Source organism: Elephas maximus, chromosome 17 (genome assembly GCF_024166365.1).
Source record: "Elephas maximus indicus isolate mEleMax1 chromosome 17, mEleMax1 primary haplotype, whole genome shotgun sequence".
NCBI classification, from domain to species: domain Eukaryota; kingdom Metazoa; phylum Chordata; class Mammalia; order Proboscidea; family Elephantidae; genus Elephas; species Elephas maximus.
Window position 1 is genome coordinate 19,426,199 of NC_064835.1, and position 11,817 is coordinate 19,438,015.

The following is an 11,817-nucleotide window of genomic DNA, read 5'->3' on the forward strand; positions in this document are numbered from 1 at the left end:
AGAACAGGTCTTTGGACGTTCAGAGACTGTTCAGAAATAAAAACAAACAAACAGAAAGATATAATTCCATCTGGTGTTTATTTGCATGACCCATAATCCTAGCGTATTTAACTTCCAACAAAGAGCAGCAGCAGGGACAGAGAACTGGAGATACCTAATTGATAAGACCTGCATCTGTTTCACACTGCATAAATAAACACCAGCCTCAAATTTCTTCTTCTCTTCCTCCATAGAATTCCCAGAGGAAAATGGCAGCAGGAAATCACTCCCCAGTGACTAAGTTCATCCTCACTGGGCTAACAGACAAACCAGAACTCCAGCTGGCTCTCTATCTTTTCTTCCTAGGAGTCTATATAGTCACAGTGGTGGGGATCCTGGGCATGATCACTCTGATTGGGCTCAGTTCTCACCTGCACACCCCCATGTACTATTTCCTCAGCAGTTTGCCCTTCATTGATCTCTGTTATTCCACTGTCATTACCCCCAAAATGCTGGTGAACTTGGTGACAGAGAAGAACACTATCTCCTACCCCGAATGCATGACTCAGCTCTACTTCTCCATTTTTTTTTATGGTGTCAGAATGTCATATGCTGGCTGTGATGGCATATGATTGCTATGTGGCCATCTGTAAGCCATTGCTTTACAATGTCACCATGTCTTATCATGTCTGCTCCTGGTTGCTCATTGTGGTATATATGATAGGCTTCATTGGTGCCACAGCTCATACAGGTTGCATGCTAAGAGTGGTTTTCTGCAAAGCTAAAATAATCAACCATTACTTCTGTGATGTTCTCCCATTACTGGAGCTCTCCTGCTCCAGCACTTCAATCAATGTAGTGGTACTTTTGTGCTTCAGTACATTTAATACTCTTGTACCAACTTTGACCATCCTTGCCTCCTATGCCTCCATCATTGCCAGCATTCTGCAAATTAGCTCCACTAAGGACAGTTCCAAAGCCTTCAGGACATGTAAAAAAAAGTAGCTCCCACATATTGGCTGTTACAATCTTCTTTGGTTCTGCAGCATTCATGTACCTGCAGCCATCAAATGTCAGCTCCATGGACCAAAGCAAAGTATCTTCTGTGTTTTACACCATTATTGTGCCAATGCTGAACCCCCTGATCTACAGCCTGAGGAATAAGGATGTCAAAGTTGCTCTCAATAAAATCATCCAGAAAAGACTATTTTGCATTAACAAAGATTTATAAATCTTGGTGAAGCTGCAGTATGAAAGGAGTAAAGACACTGCAACATATAAACAGAAGTAGTGACATTATTGCCAACACTTGATTATTTGGAAGACAGACCCAAGGATAAGACTGGATTTATAGTGTCACGTGGAGAGCTGTCTGTCACATGGCTGGCAATATCAATTCTAGGAAGTTCCAGATGTCACCCCTAGTAATCCATATTACCTCTAATCATTTTTTTTTTTTAATCTTCAAAGACCTTCATGTGGGGAGATTATAATTTACATACATGGGATTTGGCACTTTGTGAGATAAGGCTTAGCTATCATAATTCATAGAACGATCTATATGGTGTATATTTTTTAATCTTCTGAATACCTTGTGTATTGACCCTTGTTTCTGATAAGTGTACAAATAAAATTTTCTGGAGAAAAATTGATCTCTAAAGTAAATAATTTTTAACCATTTGAAATCTACAAAGTTTGATCCCTACTAGTGACTAAGTGCAGAGAACTGTATTAACAAATATGGGGAGAGGGAGGGGCCAAGATGGCAGACTAGGTGGACGCTACCGCGGATCCCTCTTGCAACAAAGACTCGGAAAAACAAGGGAATCGATCACATACATAACAATCTACGAACTCTGAACAACAAGCACAGACTTAGAGACGGAAAACGAACAAATACGGGCAGACAGCGACTGTTTTCAGAACCAGGAGCCAGCGTACCAGCTCTCAGATCCCTCCCCCACCCTCCCCAGGCGGCCCCATTAACATCCGAATACCCGGAGCCAGAGGGAGAATTCAGATAGGGATCTGACTGCATTTTTTTTTAGCCGACTACCTGGAAAATCTAGTTTCCCAGTGATGGCTCGGAAACAGCAGTGCATATCAAACCACATAAAGAAAGAGACCATGACAGCTTCTCCAACCCCCCAAACAAAAGAATCAAAATCTTTCCCAAATGAAGATACAATCCTGGAATTATCAGATACAGAATATAAAAAACTAATTTACAGAATGCTTAAAGATATCACAAACGAAATTAGGGTAAATGCAGAAAAAGCCAAGGAACACACTGATAAAACTGTTGAAGAACTCAAAAAGATTATTCAAGAACATAGTGGAAAAATTAACAAGTTGCAAGAATCCATTGAGAGACAGCATGTAGAAATCCAAAAGATTAACAATAAAATTACAGAATTTGACAACGCAATAGAAAGTCAGAGGACCAGACTCGAGCAATTAGAATGTAGACTGGGACTTCTGGAGGACCAGGGAAGCAACACCAACATAGCTGAAAAAAAATCAGATAAAAGAATTAAAAAAAATGAAGAAACCCTAAGAATCATGTGGGACTCTATCAAGAAGGATAACTTGCGAGTGATTGGAGTCCCAGAACAGGGAGGGGGGACAGAAAACACAGAGAAAATAGTTGAAGAAATCCTGACACAAAACTTCCATGACATCATGAAAGACGAAAGGATATCTATCCAAGATGCTCATCGAACCCCATTTAAGATTGATCCAAAAAGAAAAACACCAAGACATATTATCATCAAACTCACCAAAACCAAAGACAAACAGAAAATTTTAAAAGCAGCCAGGGAGAAAAGAAAGGTTTCCTTCAAGGGAGAATCAATAAGAATAAGTTCAGACTACTCAGTAGAAACCATGCAGGCAAGAAGGGAATGGGACGACATATACAGAACACTGAAGGAGAAAAACTGCCAGCCAAGGATCATATATCCAGCAAAACTCTCTCTGAAATACGAAGGAGAAATTAAGATATTTACAGATAAACACAAGTTTAGAGAATTTGCAAAAACTAAACCAAGACTGCAAGAAATGCTAAAGGAGATTGTTTGGCCGGATGACCAATAATATCAGGTACCAGCACAATACAAGGTCACAAAACAGAACGTCCTGATATCAACGCAACTCAAATAGGGAAAGCACAAAAACAAACAAATTAAGACTAATTCTAAAAAATAAATAAATAAACAAAATAATACACACAACAGGAAATCATGGAAATCAATAGATAAATGATCACAATAATCAAAAAGAGGGACTAAATATAGGAGGCATTGAACTGCCAGATGGAAAGTGATACAAGGCGATATAGAAGGATACAAGTTAGGTTTTTACTTAGAAAAATAGGGGTAAATAAAAAGGTAACCACAAAAAGGAATATCAATTCCATAACTCAAGAAAAAAGCCAAGAAAAACGTAACGACTCAATAAACACAAAGTTAAACATTATGAAAATGAGGATCTCACAAGCTACTAAGAAAAACGTCTCAGCACAAAAAAGCATGTGGAAAAATGAAATGGCCAACAACACACATGAAAAGGCATCAAAATGACAGCACTAAAAACTTACTTATCTATAATTACGCTGAATGTAAATGGACTAAATGCACCAATAAAGAGACAGAGAGTCACGGACTGGATAAAGAAACACGATCCATCTATATGCTGCCTACAAGAGACACACCTTAGACTTAGAGACACAAACAAACTAAAACTCAAAGGATGGAAAAAAATTTATCAAGCAAACAATAAGCAAAAAAGAAGAGGAGTAGCAATGTTAATTTCTGACAAAATAAACTTTAGACTTAAATCCACCACAAAGGATAAAGAAGGACACTATGTAATGATAAAAGGGACAATTGATCAGGAAGACATAACCATATTAAATATTTACGCACCTAATGACAGGGCTGCAAGATACATAAATCAAATTTTAACAGAATTGAAAAGTGAGATAGACACCTCCACAATTATAGTAGGAGACCTCAACACACCACTTTCGGAGAAGGACAGGACATCCAGTAAGAAGCTCAATAGAGACACGGAAGACCTACTTACAACAATCAACCAACTTGACCTCATTGACTTATACAGAACTCTCCACCCAACTGCTGCAAAATATACTTTTTTTTCTAGTGCACATGGAACATTCTCTAGAATAGACCACATATTAGGTCATAAAACAAATCTTTCCAGAATCCAAAACATCGAAATATTACAAAGCATCTTCTCAGACCACAAGGCAATGAAGCTAGAAATCAATAACAGAAAAACTAGGGAAAAGAAATCAAATACTTGGAAAATGAACAATACCCTCCTGAAAAAAGACTGGGTTATAGAAGACATCAAGGAGGGAATAAGGAAATTCTAAGAACGCAACAAGAATGAAAATACTTCCTATCAAAACCTCTGGGACACAGCAAAAGCAGTGCTCAGAGGCCAATTTATATCAATAAATGCACACATACAAAAAGAAGAGCCAGAATCAGAGAACTGTCCCAACAACTTGAACAAATAGAAAATGAGCAACAAAAGAACCCATCAGCCACCAGAAGAAAACAAATAATAAAAATTAGAGCTGAACTAAATGAATTAGACAACAGAAAAACAATTGAAAGAATTAACAAAGCCAAAAGCTGGTTCTTTGAAAAAATTAACAAAATTGATAAACCACTGGCTAGACTGACTAAAGAAAAACAGGAAAGGAAACAAATAACCCGAATAAGAAACGAGAAGGACCACATCACAACAGAACCAAATGAAATCAAAAGAATCATATCAGATTACTACATAAAATTGTACTCTAACAAATTTGAAAACCTAGAAGAAATGGGTAAATTCTTGGAAAAATACTACCTACCTAAACTAACACATTCAGAAGTAGAACAACTAAATAGACCCATAACAAAAAAAGAGATTGAAACGGTAATCAAAAAACTTCCAACAAAAAAAAGTCCTGGCCCAGATGGCTTCACTGCAGAGTTCTACCAAACTTTCAGAGAAGACTTAACACCATTACTATTGAAGGTATTTCAAAGCATAGAAAAAGACGGAATACTACCCAACTCATTCTATGAAGCTACCATCTCCCTGATACCAAAACCAGGTAAAGACATTACAAAAAAAGAAAATTACAGACCTATATCCCTCATGAACATAGATGCAAAAATCCTCAACAAAATTCTAGCCAATAGAATCCAACAACACATCAAAAAAATAATACACCCTGATCAAGTGGGATTTATACCAGGTATGCAAGGCTGGTTTAATATCAGAAAAACCATTAATGTAATCCATCACATAAATAAAACAAAAGATAAAAACCACATGATCTTATCAATAGATGCAGAAAAGGCATTTGACAAAGTTCAACACCCATTTATGATAAAAACTCTAACCAAAATAGGAATTGAAGGAAAATTCCTCAACATAATAAAGGGCATCTATGCAAAGCCAACACCCAATATCACTCTAAATGGAGAGAACCTGAAAGCATTTCCCTTGAGAACAGGAACCAGACAAGGATGCCCTTTATCACCGCTCTTATTCAACATCGTACTTGAAGTCCTAGCCAGGGCAATTAGGCTAGACAAAGAAATAAAGTGTATCCAGATTGGTAAGGAGGAAGTAAAGCTATCACTATTTGCAGATGACATGATCGTATACATGGAAAACCCTAAGGAATCCTCCAGAAAACTACTGAAACTAATAGAAGAGTTTGGAAGAGTCTCAGGATATAAAATAAACATACAAAAATCACTTGGATTCCTCTACATCAACAAAAAGAACACCGAAGAGGAGGAAATAACCAAATCAATACCATTCACAGTAGCCCCCAAGAAGATAAAATACTTAGGAATAAATCTTACCAAAGATGTAAAAGACCTATACAAAGAAAACTATAAAACTCTGCTACAAGAAATTCAAAAGGACATACTTAAGTGGAAAAACATACCCTGCTCATGGATAGGAAGACTTAACATAGTAAAAATGTCTATTCTACCAAAAGCCATTTATATATACAATGCACTTCCAATCCAAATACCAATGTCATACTTTAAGGGGATAGAGAAACAAATCACTAATTTCATATGGAAAGGAAAGAACCCCCGGATAAGCAAAACATTACTGAAAAAGAAGAAGAAAGTGGGAGGCCTCACCCTACCTGATTTCAGAACCTATTATATAGCTACAGTAGTCAAAACAGCCTGGTACTGGTACAACAACAGGCACATAGACCAATGGAACAGAATTGAGAATCCAGATATAAATCCATCCACGTATGAGCAGCTGATATTTGACAAAGGACCAGTGTCAGTCAATTGGCAAATAATAGTCTTTTTAACAAATGGTGCTGGCATACCTGGATATCCATTTGCAAAAGAATGAAACAGGACCCATACCTCACACCATGCACAAAAACTAACTCCAAGTGGATCAAAGACCTAAACATAAAGACTAAAACAATAAAAATCATGGAAGAAAAAATAGGATCTACCCTAGGAGCCCTAATACAGGGCATAAACAGAAAACAAAACATTTCCAAAAATGATGAAGAGAAACCAGATAACTGGGAGCTCCTAAAAATCAAACACCTATGCTCATCTAAAGAAAAAAAAAAAAGACTTCACCAAAAGAGTAAAAAGACCACCTACAGACTGGGAAAGAATATTCAGCTATGACATCTCGGACCAGCGCCTGATCTCTAAAATCTACATGATTCTGTCAAAACTCAACCACAAAAAGACAAACAACCCAATCAAGAAGTGGGCAAAGGATATGAACACACATTTCACTAAAGAAGATATTCAGGCAGCCAACAGATACATGAGAAAATGCTCTGGATCATTAGCCATTAGAGAAATGCAAATTAAAACTACGATGAGATTCCATCTCACACCAACTAGACTGGCATTAATTCAAAAAACACAAAATAGTAAATGTTGGAGAGGCTGCGGAGAGATTGGAACTCTCATACACTGCTGGTGGGATTGTAAAATGGTACAACCACTTTGGAAATCCATCTGGCGTTATCTTAAACAGTTAGAAATAGAACTACCATACAACCCAGAAATCCCACTCCTCGGAATATACCCTAAAGATACAAGAGCCTTCACACAAACAGATATATGCACACCCATGTTTATTGCAGCTCTATTTACAATAGCAAAAAGCTGGAAGCAACCAAGATGTCCATCAACGGACGAATGGGTAAATAAATTGTGGTATATTCACACAATGGAATACTACGCATCGATAAAGAACAGTGACGAATCTCTGAAACATTTCATAACATGGAGGAATCTGGAAGGCATTATGCTGAGCGAAATGAGTCAGTTGCAAAAGGACAAATATTGTATAAGACCACTATTATAAGATCTTGAGAAATAGAAAAAACGGAAAAGAACACATACTTTTGTGGTTACAAAGGGGGGAGGGAGAGGGCTTTTTATTGATCAATCTGTAGATAAGAACTGCTTTGGGTGAAGGGAAAGACAACACTCAAAACAAGGAAGGTCAGCCTAATTGCACTGGATTAAAAGTAAAGAGGTTTCCGGGATAAAATGAAAGCTTCAAAGGTCAGCGAAGCAGGGGCTGGGGTCTGGGGAACTTGGTTTGAGGGGACTTCTAAGTCAATGGGCAAAACAATTCTATTATGAAAACACTCTGCATCCCACTTTGAATTGTGGCGCCTGGGGTCCTAAATGCCAACAAGCGGCCATCTAAAATACATTAATTGGTCTCAACCCACCTGGAGCAAAGGCAAAGGAAGAACACCAAGGTCACACGACAACTAAGAACCCAAGAGACAGAAAGGGCCATATGAACCAGAGACCTACATTATCCTGAGACCAGAAGAACTAGTTGGTGCCCAGCCACAATCGATGTCTGTCCTGTCAGGGAGCACAACAGACAACTCCTGAGGGAGCAGGAGATCAGTGGGATACAGACCCCAAATTCTCACTAAAAGACCACACCTAACGGTATGATTGCGACTAGAGGAATCCCAGAGACAATGCTCCCCAGAACTTCTGATGGCACAGGACAGGAACCATCCCCGAAGACAAATCATCAGGCATGAAAAGGACTGGTCAGTGGGGGGGAGAGAGATGCTGATGAAGAGTGAGCTAATTAAATCAGGTGGACACGGGAGAGTGTGTAGGCAACTCTTGACTGGAGGGGGGATGGGAAGATAGAGAGAGGGAAGATGGCAAAATTAGCACGAAACGAGAGACTGTAAGGGCTGACTCAATAGGGGGAGAGCAAGTGGGAGAAGGGAGTAAGATGTATGTAAACCTACATGTGACAGACTGATTGGAATGGTAAATGTTCACTTGAAGCTTAATAAAAATTAAAAAAATATATATATACACTTCAAAAAAAAAAAAAAAAGAAATATGGGGGCAGATGACAGATGGTAAGACATAATTCCTGCCCACAAGATGGTAACTCTATGGTGGAAGAGATCGATAGACTAATCAGGGCTGAATATATTATGTGTATTTTTACTTGTTTTTATGCAACATGCTTTTCTTCACAGTTTTAGTATTGTACTGCCACCTTCATTTCCCTGAGAATCCTGTGTTCATTTTCCCCTATTTCTAAAATATTTTATTTTTGTCCGTATTATAGAATCACACATGTAGAAGTGACATTTTTGAGTATGCATTCAAATCATATGAATGAGTCATTCATGTCTGGTGGGTTCAAACCGCTGACCTTTCAGTTAGTGGCCTGGTGCTTTACCCATTGTACTGCCAAGGCTCCTTATATAACTATTAATAAGCAAAATTTTCCACGGGTTTTATGGATTATATTGTTACTAAATTTGTGCCCTTCCCACTCTAACTTTTGAAAACCCAGTAAAGGCCACATCATTCATTAATTAAAACATTTAAGGTAAACTCAATTAAGCAAATTATTGTAATTACTCTATTATTGTAATTATTATATGATAATGAGATAACATTTAATATTTTGATCAATATTTAAAAACATAAATTTTATACCTAACAATGTAATTCAGCCTTTACAGATAATTTAAATAATCTGTATAATGAATATGTTTCCAGTATTTTAAAACAATTTTACTTTTAAAAGAAAAAAGGCATTATCTCTCCATGGTAGGCACATTATGAATTCAAAGCAATATCTGCAAGATGTTTTCATTCAGCCTCCAGATTAAAATATTCCAAGTATTATTGTTTGATGTGTACATCTTAATATTTTAATAGCATTAGTAGAGATCATCAGGGGGAAAAAAAACTTTTAAATCTTATATCTTAGGTTGTTTTCTTTTCTCTGTGGGAAATCCTTTTAGAAAATATATTTCATCCATGTCTTCAACATTTCTTGAAATTTTGAATGTTTAAAAATGTAAATAGATTACTATGAAGCTCACTGGAGCTCTAACAGTTATCTGTCACATCTTTGAAATGCATAATGAAACAAGAACAATAAATTACACTTATGTGAGAATATTAAATACTTGAGAGCCAACGGGTAAAAGGGGAAATTCTAATTGTTTAGTTTCCCAAGATTTGATACCTGTGAGACATGAATCTAGCGGGAGGTCATTATGATTGTTTATTTCTCATCAGACACATAGCATCTACACCCAGAGAATAAATTCTCTGTTATATCAACCAACCATTGCCTTGGGCATCAGTATCATGAAATCAAGACTAGTGACTCAAAATAATTGCCAAAGGAGACTTTATAGGTTATGTGTCACACATCATCAATGAGTACTGCAAGGTTAGTATTCAGAACTATCCAACAGGATCATCAGAATCATTTTCCTCTCCAGAACAAAGGAGGAGAAAAATGTACAGAGCTGAACTCTTTAGGAAGAAAGACGTTTATGTTGAATCCCAGTCTTTGACTTTTAGAATATTAGATTCCTCTGCTCTAGCCATCCTCCCAATGTACTTAATGATGAATATAACTAATTATGTATCTCTACTTGTCCTCTGTCTTAGTTATCTAGTGATGGCATAAAGAAATACCACAAATGGATGGCTTTAACAAAAAGAAATTTATTTCCTCACAGTTTAAGAGGCTAAAAGTCCGAATGCAGGCTGGTAGCCCTAGGGGAAGGCTTTCTCTTTTGTCTCTGGAGGAAAATTCTTGTCTTTTCTGAGCTTCTGCTCCAGGGTGATCTTCTCGTGACTTGGCGTCTCTCTCCCCCTATCTCTCTTTATCTTTGGTTTTGACAAGTTTGATTATAATATGTCTTGGTGACTTTCTTTTAAGATCTACCTTATGTGGAGTTCAATGAGCATCTTGGATAGATATCTTCTCATCTTTCACAATATCAGGGAAGTTTTCTGACAAAAAAATCTTCAACAATTTTCTCTGTATTTTCTGTTGTCCCTCCCTGTTCTGGTACTCCAATCACTCGTAGGTTATTTCTGTTGATAGAGTCCCACACGATTCTTAAGGTTTCTTCATTTTTTTTTAATTCTTTTATCTGATTTTTCTTCAAATATATTAGTGCCAAGTGATTTATCTTTAAGTTCAGAAACTCTAGCTTCTACTTGCTCAATTCTGCTCCTCTGACTTCTATTGAGTTATCTAATTCTGTAATTTTATTGTTAATCTTCTGAATTTCTGATTGCTGTCTGTCTATGGATTTTTCCAGCTTACTAAACTTTTCATTATGTTCCAGAATAATCTTCCTAATTTCTTCAGTTGTTTTATCTGTGTTTTCCTTGGCTTGTTCTGTGTATTGCCTCATTTCCTTCCTGATGTCTTGAAGGGTTCTATATATTAAATTTTTGTATTCTGCATCTGGTAATTCCAGGAATGCACTTTCATGTAGAAGATCCCTGGATTCTTTGTTTTGAGAGCCTCTTGAGGTGATCATGGTTTGTTTCTTTATGTGACTTGATATTGACTGTTGTCTCTGAGCCATCTATAAGTTATTGTATTAGTTTATGCTTGCTTACTGTGTCATAGCTGCTTGCTTTGTTTTGTTTTGGTATACTCGTATGGGTTGCTTGAGAGAGCTAGCTTGATTATTTTCACCTTTGGAGCTCTAGCGTCCTGTCCCCAGCTGGCTGGAGCTCTTATCAGGCATATCAGTCTAGGAGTCCATTTGGTTTTCTTGTATGAATTCAGCTCAGGTTTCCAGATATCTGATCATCAAGTGTGTGGTACAGGTCTGTCCTAAAGTCTTAGAGGGTCAGGGTGATTGGCATATATACCGGTATCTGATTGCAGCTGGGGGTCACACTCTGAACAAGGCAGGGGGCTGAGAACCGACCCCCAAGTGTCTCTGAAAACACATCTCTGTTCCCTAGAGTGTGCTGGTGGGTGGGTTCTGCAGAGGGACCATGGGCACCGAAAGTTTTTGCTTGTAAGGACTGGGAGGTACCAGTTATCTTTGGACCCCTGTCGCAGGTGGCTGGGTGACCTGAGTGGAGCTACCAGTCCTTAGGTCCCTGATGTGGGTAGGTGCGGACCTTGTTTAATAGGCAAAGTAATGTCAAATATCAAACACCCACCTCTCCACCGCACAGCTGAAATTGTTGGAGTTTGCCAACAAGGACCTATTCTCCCGAAATAGGCCCACACAGGTCCATGCAGAAGAGAAAGGTGCTCAAGGTCCACGGACAGTTTTTGCCCGGACAGGAGCTGCTTCTGTCCCGAGCTCCTCAGGTTAATGGAGCTAGCAAATTATCTTTTCCCCCCAGTTGCAAATTTTTTCCTTCCCCAAGGCCAGGAGGAAGGCTCTAGGTGCTCACCAGGGTCTATCTCAGGCCCAGGGATTCGGCCGCTGAAGCTGGCTTGGGGGGGCACGGTAAA

The 11,817-nt window shown here is 38.1% G+C and overlaps 1 pseudogene; it reads left to right on the forward strand.

The window, feature by feature from the left end:
• Positions 1-248: 248 nt before the first annotated feature.
• Positions 249-1,210, forward strand: LOC126061041 (putative olfactory receptor 8G3; annotated as a pseudogene).
• The last annotated feature ends 10,607 nt before the right edge of the window (positions 1,211-11,817 follow it).